We start from the raw sequence: 9142 nt of genomic DNA on the forward strand, positions 1-9142 counted from the left end.
GCATAATATTTTGGAGGTTGTTCCATGTTGTAGCATGTCTCACAACTTCATTCTTTCCTATGGTTGAATTCATTGTGTATATGTACCATATTTTGTTTTATCTATTAATTGTTGATGGACACGGGTTGGGCTGTTTCCACCTTTTGGCTATTGTGCATAATGCTGCTATAAACACTGGTGTACAAATAACGGTTTGTGACCATTTTCCACTCTCTTTTGGAATATACCAATAAGTGAGATTGCCAGGTCATATAGTAATTCAGTATTTTATTTTTTGTGGAACAGTCATATTGCCTTCCACAGTGGCTTTACCATTTAGTATTCCCACCAACAGTGCACTAAAGTTCGAATTTCTTCTCATCCTTTCCAATAATTGTTATTCTCCATTTAAAAAATAATAACCATCCTTCTGAGGGTGAAGTGGTATCTAAGTGTAGTTTTGATTTTCATTTCCCTAATCACTATGTTGAACATATTTTCATGTGTTTATTGGCCATTTGTATATTTTCTTTGGAGAAATGGCTATTCAAGTCATTTGTCATTTGTAACATTTTTTGTAAAAGTTATTTATATATCCTGGATATTAGGTTTTGAAACTTTTCTCTTCCATTCTGAAGGTTGTCCTTTCACTTTCTTAATAATTTCCTTTGATGCATAAAAGTTTTTATTTCTGATAAGATCAAATTTAGCTACTGTTTCTTTTGTTGCTCATGCTTGTGGTGTCATAATAATGCATTGTCACATACCAGGTCCCTATGTTATCTTCTAAAAGTTGCATAGTTTTAGTTCTTATATTTAGGTCCTTGACACATTTTGTGTTGATTTTTGTATATGGTCTGAGGTATGGGTCTAATTTCATTCTTCTGCTGTAAATATCCAGTTTTACCAAGACTGCGTGTTGAAAAAAACTATTATTTCTTTACTGCATGTATTTAGTGCCCTCATCAAAAATCAATAGGTGGGAAGTGGATGTGGCTCAACTCATAGGGCATCTGCCTACCATATAGGAGGTCCAGAGTTCAAACCCAGGACCTCCTGACCCATGTGGTGGGCTGGCCACATGCAAGGAGTGCCATGTCACACATGGGTGTCCCCTGCATAGGGAAAACCCATGCACAAGGAGTGTGCCCCACAAGGAGAGTTGCCCCATGCCAAAAAAGCACAGCCCACCCAGGAGTGGTGTCACACACATGAGGAGCTGACACAGCAAGATGATGCAACAAAAAAAGAGACCGATTCCTGGAGCTGCTGAGAATGCAAGTTGATACTGAAGAACACACAGCAAATGGACACAAAAGAGCAGACAATGGGAGGGTAGGGTAGGAAGGGGAGAGGAATTTTTCTTAATTTTTCTTTGCATTCTTCATCACTAGTATATAGGAACACAATTGTTTTTTGCATGTTAACTTTGTACCTTGCCACTTTGCTGTACTCATATATTAGCTCTGATAGTTTTTTTTTGTCAATTCCTTTGAATTTTCTGTATGTAAGATCATTTAATTCACAAAGAAAGATAGCTTTCTTCCTTCCTTTCCAACTTGGACATCTTTCATTTCTTTTTCTTGCCTAATTTTTCCAGCAAGAACTTTTAGTACAACATTGAACAGTTGTGAAAATGGACCTCTTTGTCTTTTTCCTTATCTTAGGAAAAATTTAAATCTTTCAACATTGAGTATGAAGTTAGCTGTCAGTTTCCCATAAATGACCCTTATGTTGAGGAAGTTCCTTCTAGTCCTACTTTTATGAGTTTTTTATCTTTAAAAGTAGAAAATTTTGTTTTAGCTTTGTCAATATCAGATAAACAGGATAAGGAAAAACTAAAAATTGAGTGTTCTTTCATAATGATATAAAGGTTTGAATTCTCAGGAAATTTCTTTCCTGTGTTTTAATATTGTTTGCATTTTTAAAGATACTTAGACTACATAAATGTTACATTAAAAATGTAGGTGGGGAAGAGGACTTGGCCCAGTGGTTAGGGTGTCTGTCTACCACATGGGAGGTCCTCGGTTCAAACCCTGGGCCTCCTTGACCCATGTGGAGCTGGCCCATGCACAGTGCTGATGTGTACAAGGAGTGCTGTACCATGCAGGGGTGTCCCCGCATAGGGGAGCTCCATGCACAAGGACTGTGTCCCATAAGGAGAGCCACCCAGAGTGAAAGAAAGTGCAGCCTGCCTAAGAATGGCACTGCCCACACGGAGAGCTGACACAACAAGATGACACAACAAAAAGAAACACAGATTCCCGTGCCGCTGACAACAACGAAGCGGATGAAGAAGAAGATGCAGCAAATAGACACTGAGAATAGACAACCGGGATGGGGGAGGGGGGTGGGGGATGGGGGAGGGGGTGGGGGGAGGGGAGAGAAATAAATAAATAAATAAATCATTTTTTAAAAACTAGGTGATTTCCATATGTCCTGTTACCTACCCTTCCCACACTTTCCCATATTAACAACATCCTTCATTAGTGTGGTCCATTTGTTAGTTGATGAACACATATTGGAGCATTGCCACTAGCCATGGATTATAGTTTACATTATAGTTTAAACTCTCTCCCACACAATTTTGAAAGTTAAGACAAATTATATAATGGCCTATATCTGTCATTGCAATGTCATTCAGGATAATTCCAATGTCCAAAAAATGCCCCCATATTACAACTTTTTCCCTCTTCCTCCCCTCAGAACCTCCTGTAGCCACTGTCACCACATCAGTGATAAGATTTAATACATTGCTAGGATCACAACAAGTCTATAGTAGAATAACAGTACGTCTATTCTTGTCCATTGTTCATTCCCCAAATACTAAGGATTCTGGGATGGTGATGCCCACTCCACCTCTAATAGATAGGGGGCTTAGATCCCATGGGGCAGATGGATGGGACCATCTTGCCTGTAGTTGTAGATTCTCTCTTATTCTTGGAATGGTTATTGTCCATCATTATTTCCTTGTTGGTTGTCCTGGGTGAGTAGGTGGACAACCTACTCAATGAACTGGAGAGTAGGTGTTGCAATTCTGTTGAGATTCAAGGTCTGACTGGCACATGGAAGGCCCAAAATTTAAGTCTCTTGGGCATACACCTATTGACTCTAGTACTAATTTTAGATTCAAATAGATGGGACAGAAGAGCCATGTGTGGGGAAACCACAAATGAGTCCAACTCTGTCACACTGGGGAGCATAAATTCCAAAGTAAGGTCTACGGGCAGGTTGCCAAACTCCTGAGCTGTCTGTCCTGCCTATGGTGTCTGGATGTTTCCAGAGCGCTTAGAAGCCCCACTATCTGAGCACATATTTACTTTGGCAGTCAATGAGATCCTGCTGAGATGTGCATAAGCATAACCTCTGCAATGACCTCCTGATTCACTTTGAAATCTCTTAGCTATATAAACCCTTTTCCCCCTTTGGTCAAGATCTTTTTCCAGTTGCATTGCTAGTTGGTGCTTGGTCGTACACTCTCAGTGCCAGGGAAACTCATCCCTGGGTGTCATATCCCATGGTAGGGGAATGTAATGCATTTATATGCTCAGTTTGGCTTGGAGAGAGGCCACATTTGAACAAGAAGGCTCTCAGGAGGTAACTCTTTGGCAAACTATAATATTATGCCAAGTTTCAATTTCAAGAATAAAGGTTCATAAGTACAGTCATCGATATCAAGGGCCCATCAATGGTTCATCCTTCACTAGTCACCGTCCCTGTACTTGGGGGATTCTTGCTGTCTTATTAGAGAATGTGGCAGAATTCCCAAGGATGTGAATTGGATATTCTTTTGGTTATTGTGTGGATCTCCACCCACTGTGACAATGCCCCATGAATACTTGAACTCATTCATATGCCTTATAGGTATGCCACAGGTGAAACTCCTCCCAAGCATCCCCCATCACTGACACCCCACACCAATGATTTTCCCCTGCCACAGTTGTAACCCTTCTGTGATCCAACTCTTCTTCAAAAATGAATCCAACAAAACTGAAGGGAGGGTCTAGAGAAGGAGCAGATGAATTCTAGGTATTTGCAGGATGTGGTTGAAATTACAACATTGGGAATGTTTTTTCCTGGCAATATTGCAGGGCAAGGTTACTGGCTTAGGGTGTTGGATGTGGGGTGCATGTGGGACAGGGCACACCTGAGGCAGGCTTCTAAGAAGTATGTGAGTGTACATCCTATCATAGTGCATTGTATCAGTGGGTGGATACCCACATAATGAATGGGAAGGTGTTGGACTCCCATCCTGGGGAGTCCTGCTATGTTTTCAAATAGAGGGGCAGGAGTATCTTGAGAGCGTAGGCAATGCCCAAGAGGGAAGGACAGGCCAGTATGTCAAGTCCTTAGCATTGTTGCATGTAACTATGAATCTTGTTTTTCAAGGAGTGATGTTTGGTGGTTGCCATGAGTCCTGAGGGGAGGGGAGGGAAGAATCAAGTAGATGGAACATGGAGCATTTTGTGGGGAATGGAATTTTACTACATGATCTTGTAATGTTAGATACAGGCCAAGTTAAATTTTATCAAAATTTATTTTAAAAGTGTGGGGTCCAAAATGTAAACCTAACATAAATCATTGACCATGGTTATTGGTCACCATTATTTCAATTTTTAAATTAATTTTATGAGTGTTTTTTTAAAGAAGTGGTGCTGAATTTTGTCAAATGTCATTTCTACATTAATTGAAAGAATCGTATGGGTTTTTTTTCTCCTCACTCTGTTAATGTGGTGTATTACACTGAGTTTTGTATTTTGAACCACCTTACACACCTAGGATAAATTCCACTTGGTCATGGTGCATAATCTTTAAATATACTGTTTGATTTGGTTTGTTAATATTTCGTTAAGGACTTTTGCATCTATGTTTATAAGGACATTACTCTGTAATTTTCTTTTCTTCTGATGTCTTTATCTGGATTTTGATCAGACTAATGTTGGATTCATAGAATGGATCAGGAAGTGGTTGCTCCTCTTGAATTCTTTGGAACACTTTGCGATGTTCCAAATTTACCAAAGTTTAAATGTTTGATAAATTTCACCAATGAAGCCATCTGGTCCTTGACTTTTCTTTGGTGGAAGATTTCGTTTTTTAATTTTTTATTCAATCTCTGTATTTGTTATGTTTGTTGATGATTTCTATTTCTTCATGGATCAATTTGGGTAATTTGGGTAATTGATGCAGTTTGGGAATTTTCCCAATTCTTCTAGATTATCTAGTTGGCATACAATTGTTCATAATATTCTCTAATAATCCTTTTATTTCTTTAAGGTCAATAGTGATATCACCATTTCCTTTCTGATGGAAATGTTCCAGATCTTTTCTCTTTTTTTACTTTTTCAGTCTAGCTAAAGGTTTGCCAATTTTACTGATTTTTTAAATGAACTAACTTTGTTTATTCCCTATTTCTTTTATCCCCACTCTAATCTTAAGTATTTCCTTTCTCTTGCTAACTTTAGGTTTACTTTGTTCTTTCTTTCAGTATTTCCAATTTGTCTTCATACTGCTTTATGGTCTCCATAGTTTCTGCTGAGAAAGTGACACTTAATCATATGTGGATCCCTTGTACATAATGAATCATTACTCTCTTGCTGCTTTTAGGGTGCTTTCTTTGTATTTTGCCTTTGCCAGTTTAATTGCAATATGTCTTGGTGTGGTGGGTATCTTTGAGTTTATTCTATCTGGAGTTTGTTGGACATCCTATATGTATATTTTCATGTTTTTCATCAATTGGAGGACATTTTTGTCCATTATTTCTTCAAATATGCTTTCTGCCACTTTCTCTTTCTCCTCTCCCTTTTGAGTTCCCATAACACATATTTTGGTACTTTGGGTTCTGCTTACATTTTAAAAAATTCTTTCTTCTTTCTTCACTTCAGAGTGAATAAGTTCTATTGTCCTGCCTTCTAATTCACTTATTCTTTCTTCTCCCTTTCCAAACATACTGTTGAACTCCTCTACTGTATTTTTTATTTGCATTATTTTGTTTTCATCCTCAAAATTTCTGTTTAAGTTTTTAAATTTTCTAATTCCTCCCTTTGTTCATATACAATCTTATTTATTTCCTTGATTTTTATATCCTACATTGCCTTTAGCTTGTTGAACCTTTTTAAGAAATTTGCCTTAACTGTTTTGATTAGCTGTTCCAATGTCTGCTTCATCAGTTTGTTGTTGTTGTCCCTTTGAATGATCGACCCTTCCTGTTTCCTTGTTTGTCTCATAATATTTTGTTTAAGTCTGGACATTTGAATATTAGATGTGCTAACTCTAGAAGTCAGATTCTTTCTCTTACCCAGGATTTGAGTGTAGATAGGTTCTGTGTTAACACTCTTCTTAAATGCTTATCCTAGTTTATTCTGAACTGACAGAATAGCCAATGAAGAAAAGTTAGGTTCTTTTCAGGTATCTCTGAGCCTATATCTTGTCCTGGGCATAAATGTGCAGTTCTTTCAAGAATTCCCCAGAAAGTATGACTGTTTCCCATTCAAAAAAAGGAGTTTCTTTTTAAGCCTCTCCTCTCATGGCCCTGGACTGTGTTTTTGTTTGTTTGTTTGTTTGTTTTGTTTTTTGTCTCAATCACATTCTTTCATCCCCAGCAATAGTGGTCAGTTCAGCTCTGGTCCAGTGCTCCAGTCCAGCACTGGCTTCACTCCATTTCCCTGCTCCACTTTTTAACCCCACCATTCTGCACTGGCTCTATTCCACAGCTCCATTCCCTCTTTCTTCACTGCTTCTCTTCCCTGAATGAATTCTGGGCTAGGATACCCAGATACATACCCTGAATCAGCCTTGCATAGAATCAGATGGCAGTGATGTACAAAGATACCCAAAAATTTCATTTTTGTATGCCAGTAATCAGGCTCCAGTGACTACACTTGAATATATGTGGATTTCCAAGCTAATGTGGGCTGTAAAAACTGCCATGTGAAACCAAGGAAGGAGGAAAGGCACAGACAATTACAAGCCCCAAGACTTTGCTGCCATTTTTAGCTCTTTTTCTCCTATTCACTCTTCAATTTATTTCTGGACTTAATCATCTCCCAGATTTTAGAGAAAGTTGAATCTGACAGATTCTGCCAATTTTTGATGTTTAAAGTATTATTTGTTCCTTTGTTCAATTATGTGGTTTTATTCTTTATTCTATTGATAGGGTATAGAAAATAAATTGATGCTCAGATATTAAAATAACCTTGCAATTCTGCAGGTAATCCCATTTGGTTGTGGTGTCTAATCTTATTATAGGTTGCTGGATTTATTTTGCTAGTATTTTGGTGAGACTTTTTGTGTCCATACTTATAGGAGATAACTGTCTAGTTTTCACATTTTTATGTATTTGCCCACTTTTTGTATAAGGTACAACTAGCCTCATAGAATGAATTGGGAAATGTTTCCTTATCTTCTATTTTTGGAAGAGTTTGTGAATAGTTGCTATTAGTCCTTCTTTAAATGTTTAGTAGAATTCATCAGTAAAACCATATGAGCCTGGCCTTTTATTTGTGAGTAGTTTTTATAAAAATTTTTTTTTCATATAGAGGCTTGTGGCTTTTATTACATTCAAATTAGTAAAAATATGGAACGTTTCATGAATTTGTGTGTCATCCTTGCACAGGTGCCATGCTAATCTTCTCTGTATCGTTCCAATTTTAGTATATGTGCTGCCGAAGTGAACACTTATAAAAATTTTATTAGAGAAGTTATACATTTACAGAAAAATCATACATAAAATATGTAAAATACAGAGTTCCATTGTACCACCCTATTAACAACTTGCATTAGTGTGGTATCTTTGCTTTGATACAATTCATGAAAGAATTTTTTTTGGAAGTACTGGGGATTGAATGCAGGACCTTGTACATGGGATGCAGGTGCTCAACCACTTGAGCTACATCCATCCACTCTGGAAAGAGTATTTTTATAACTGTACTACTAATTACACTCCATTGTTTACAATGTTGTTTTACTTTAATTTTTATTCCAGTAATATTATACAACCCAAAATTTCCCCCTTTACCCACATGCATGTATATAATTTAAGGCTAATTATTTTAATGATGTTGTGCTACCAACACTATCATCCATTAGCAAAACTTTACAATTAGCCCAAATTGGAACTCTGTACAATTTAAGCATTAACTCCCCATTGCCTACCCCCAGGCCAGGCACTGGTAACCTATATCCTAGTTACCAACTCTATGAGTTTGCTTATTCTAACTGCTCAATATTAGTGAAGCCATACAATATTTGTCTTTTTGTGTCTGACATTACATTCAATATGATGTCTTCAAGGTTCATCCATGTTGTCACAAGTATCAGAATCTCATTCCATTTTACTATATACCACATTTTGTTGATCCATTCATCAGTTGATAGGCATGAGTTGCTTCCATCTTTTGGCACTGTGAATAATGGCACTCTGAACTTTGGTGTACAAATGTCTGTTCAAGTCCCTGCTTTTTTGATGTACCTCCAATTGGGATTTCCAGTCATATGGTAATTCTATATTTCACTTTCTGAAGAACTTACAAAATGTCTTTCACAGTGGCTACCCCATTTTACTTTCCCACCAGCAATGAATGAGTGTTCCTGTTTATCCACATCCTCTTCAACACAATTAATTTTCTGCTTTTTAAAAAGAAGCCATTCTAGTGGGTATAAACTGGTATTTCATTGTGGTTTTGAATTGCATCTCTCTAATAGCTAAAGATGTTCAGCATCTTTCATGTGATTTTTGGCCATTTGTATATCTTCTTTGGAAAAATGTCTATGCAAGTCTTTTGCTCATTATTTTAGTTGAGTTGTTTGTCCTTTTATTGTTGGATTGTAAGATTTCTTTATATTTTCTAGCTATTAAACCCTTATCAGATATGAGGCTCCAAATATTTTCTCCTATTCAGTAGGTCACATTTTCATTTTCATGACTAGGTCCTTTGATTCACAAAAGTTTTTAATTTTGCTGAAGTCCATTTATTTATTTTTCTTTTCATTGCTGTGTTTTCCATGTAAAGTCAAACAAACAATTGCCTGACACAAAGTCCTGAAAATTCTCTAAATTTCTTCTAAGACTTTTATAGTTGTGGTTCTTATATTTATGTCTTTGATCCAGTGTAAGTTAATATTTGTATATGGTGTGTGATAGGGGTCCCACTTCATTCATTTGCAT

The 9142-nt window shown here is 37.1% G+C and overlaps 1 non-coding gene across 1 annotated transcript; it reads right to left on the reverse strand.

Moving 5' to 3' along the window:
• Positions 1–7546: 7546 nt before the first annotated feature.
• On the reverse strand, positions 7547–7653 carry LOC111760295 (U6 spliceosomal RNA). The gene has a single exon (XR_002794035.1). It is a non-coding gene; the product is annotated as a U6 spliceosomal RNA (small nuclear RNA).
• Between the last annotated feature and the right edge of the window lie 1489 nt (positions 7654–9142).

This window comes from Dasypus novemcinctus, chromosome 6 (assembly GCF_030445035.2).
Source record: "Dasypus novemcinctus isolate mDasNov1 chromosome 6, mDasNov1.1.hap2, whole genome shotgun sequence".
Classification (NCBI taxonomy): domain Eukaryota; kingdom Metazoa; phylum Chordata; class Mammalia; order Cingulata; family Dasypodidae; genus Dasypus; species Dasypus novemcinctus.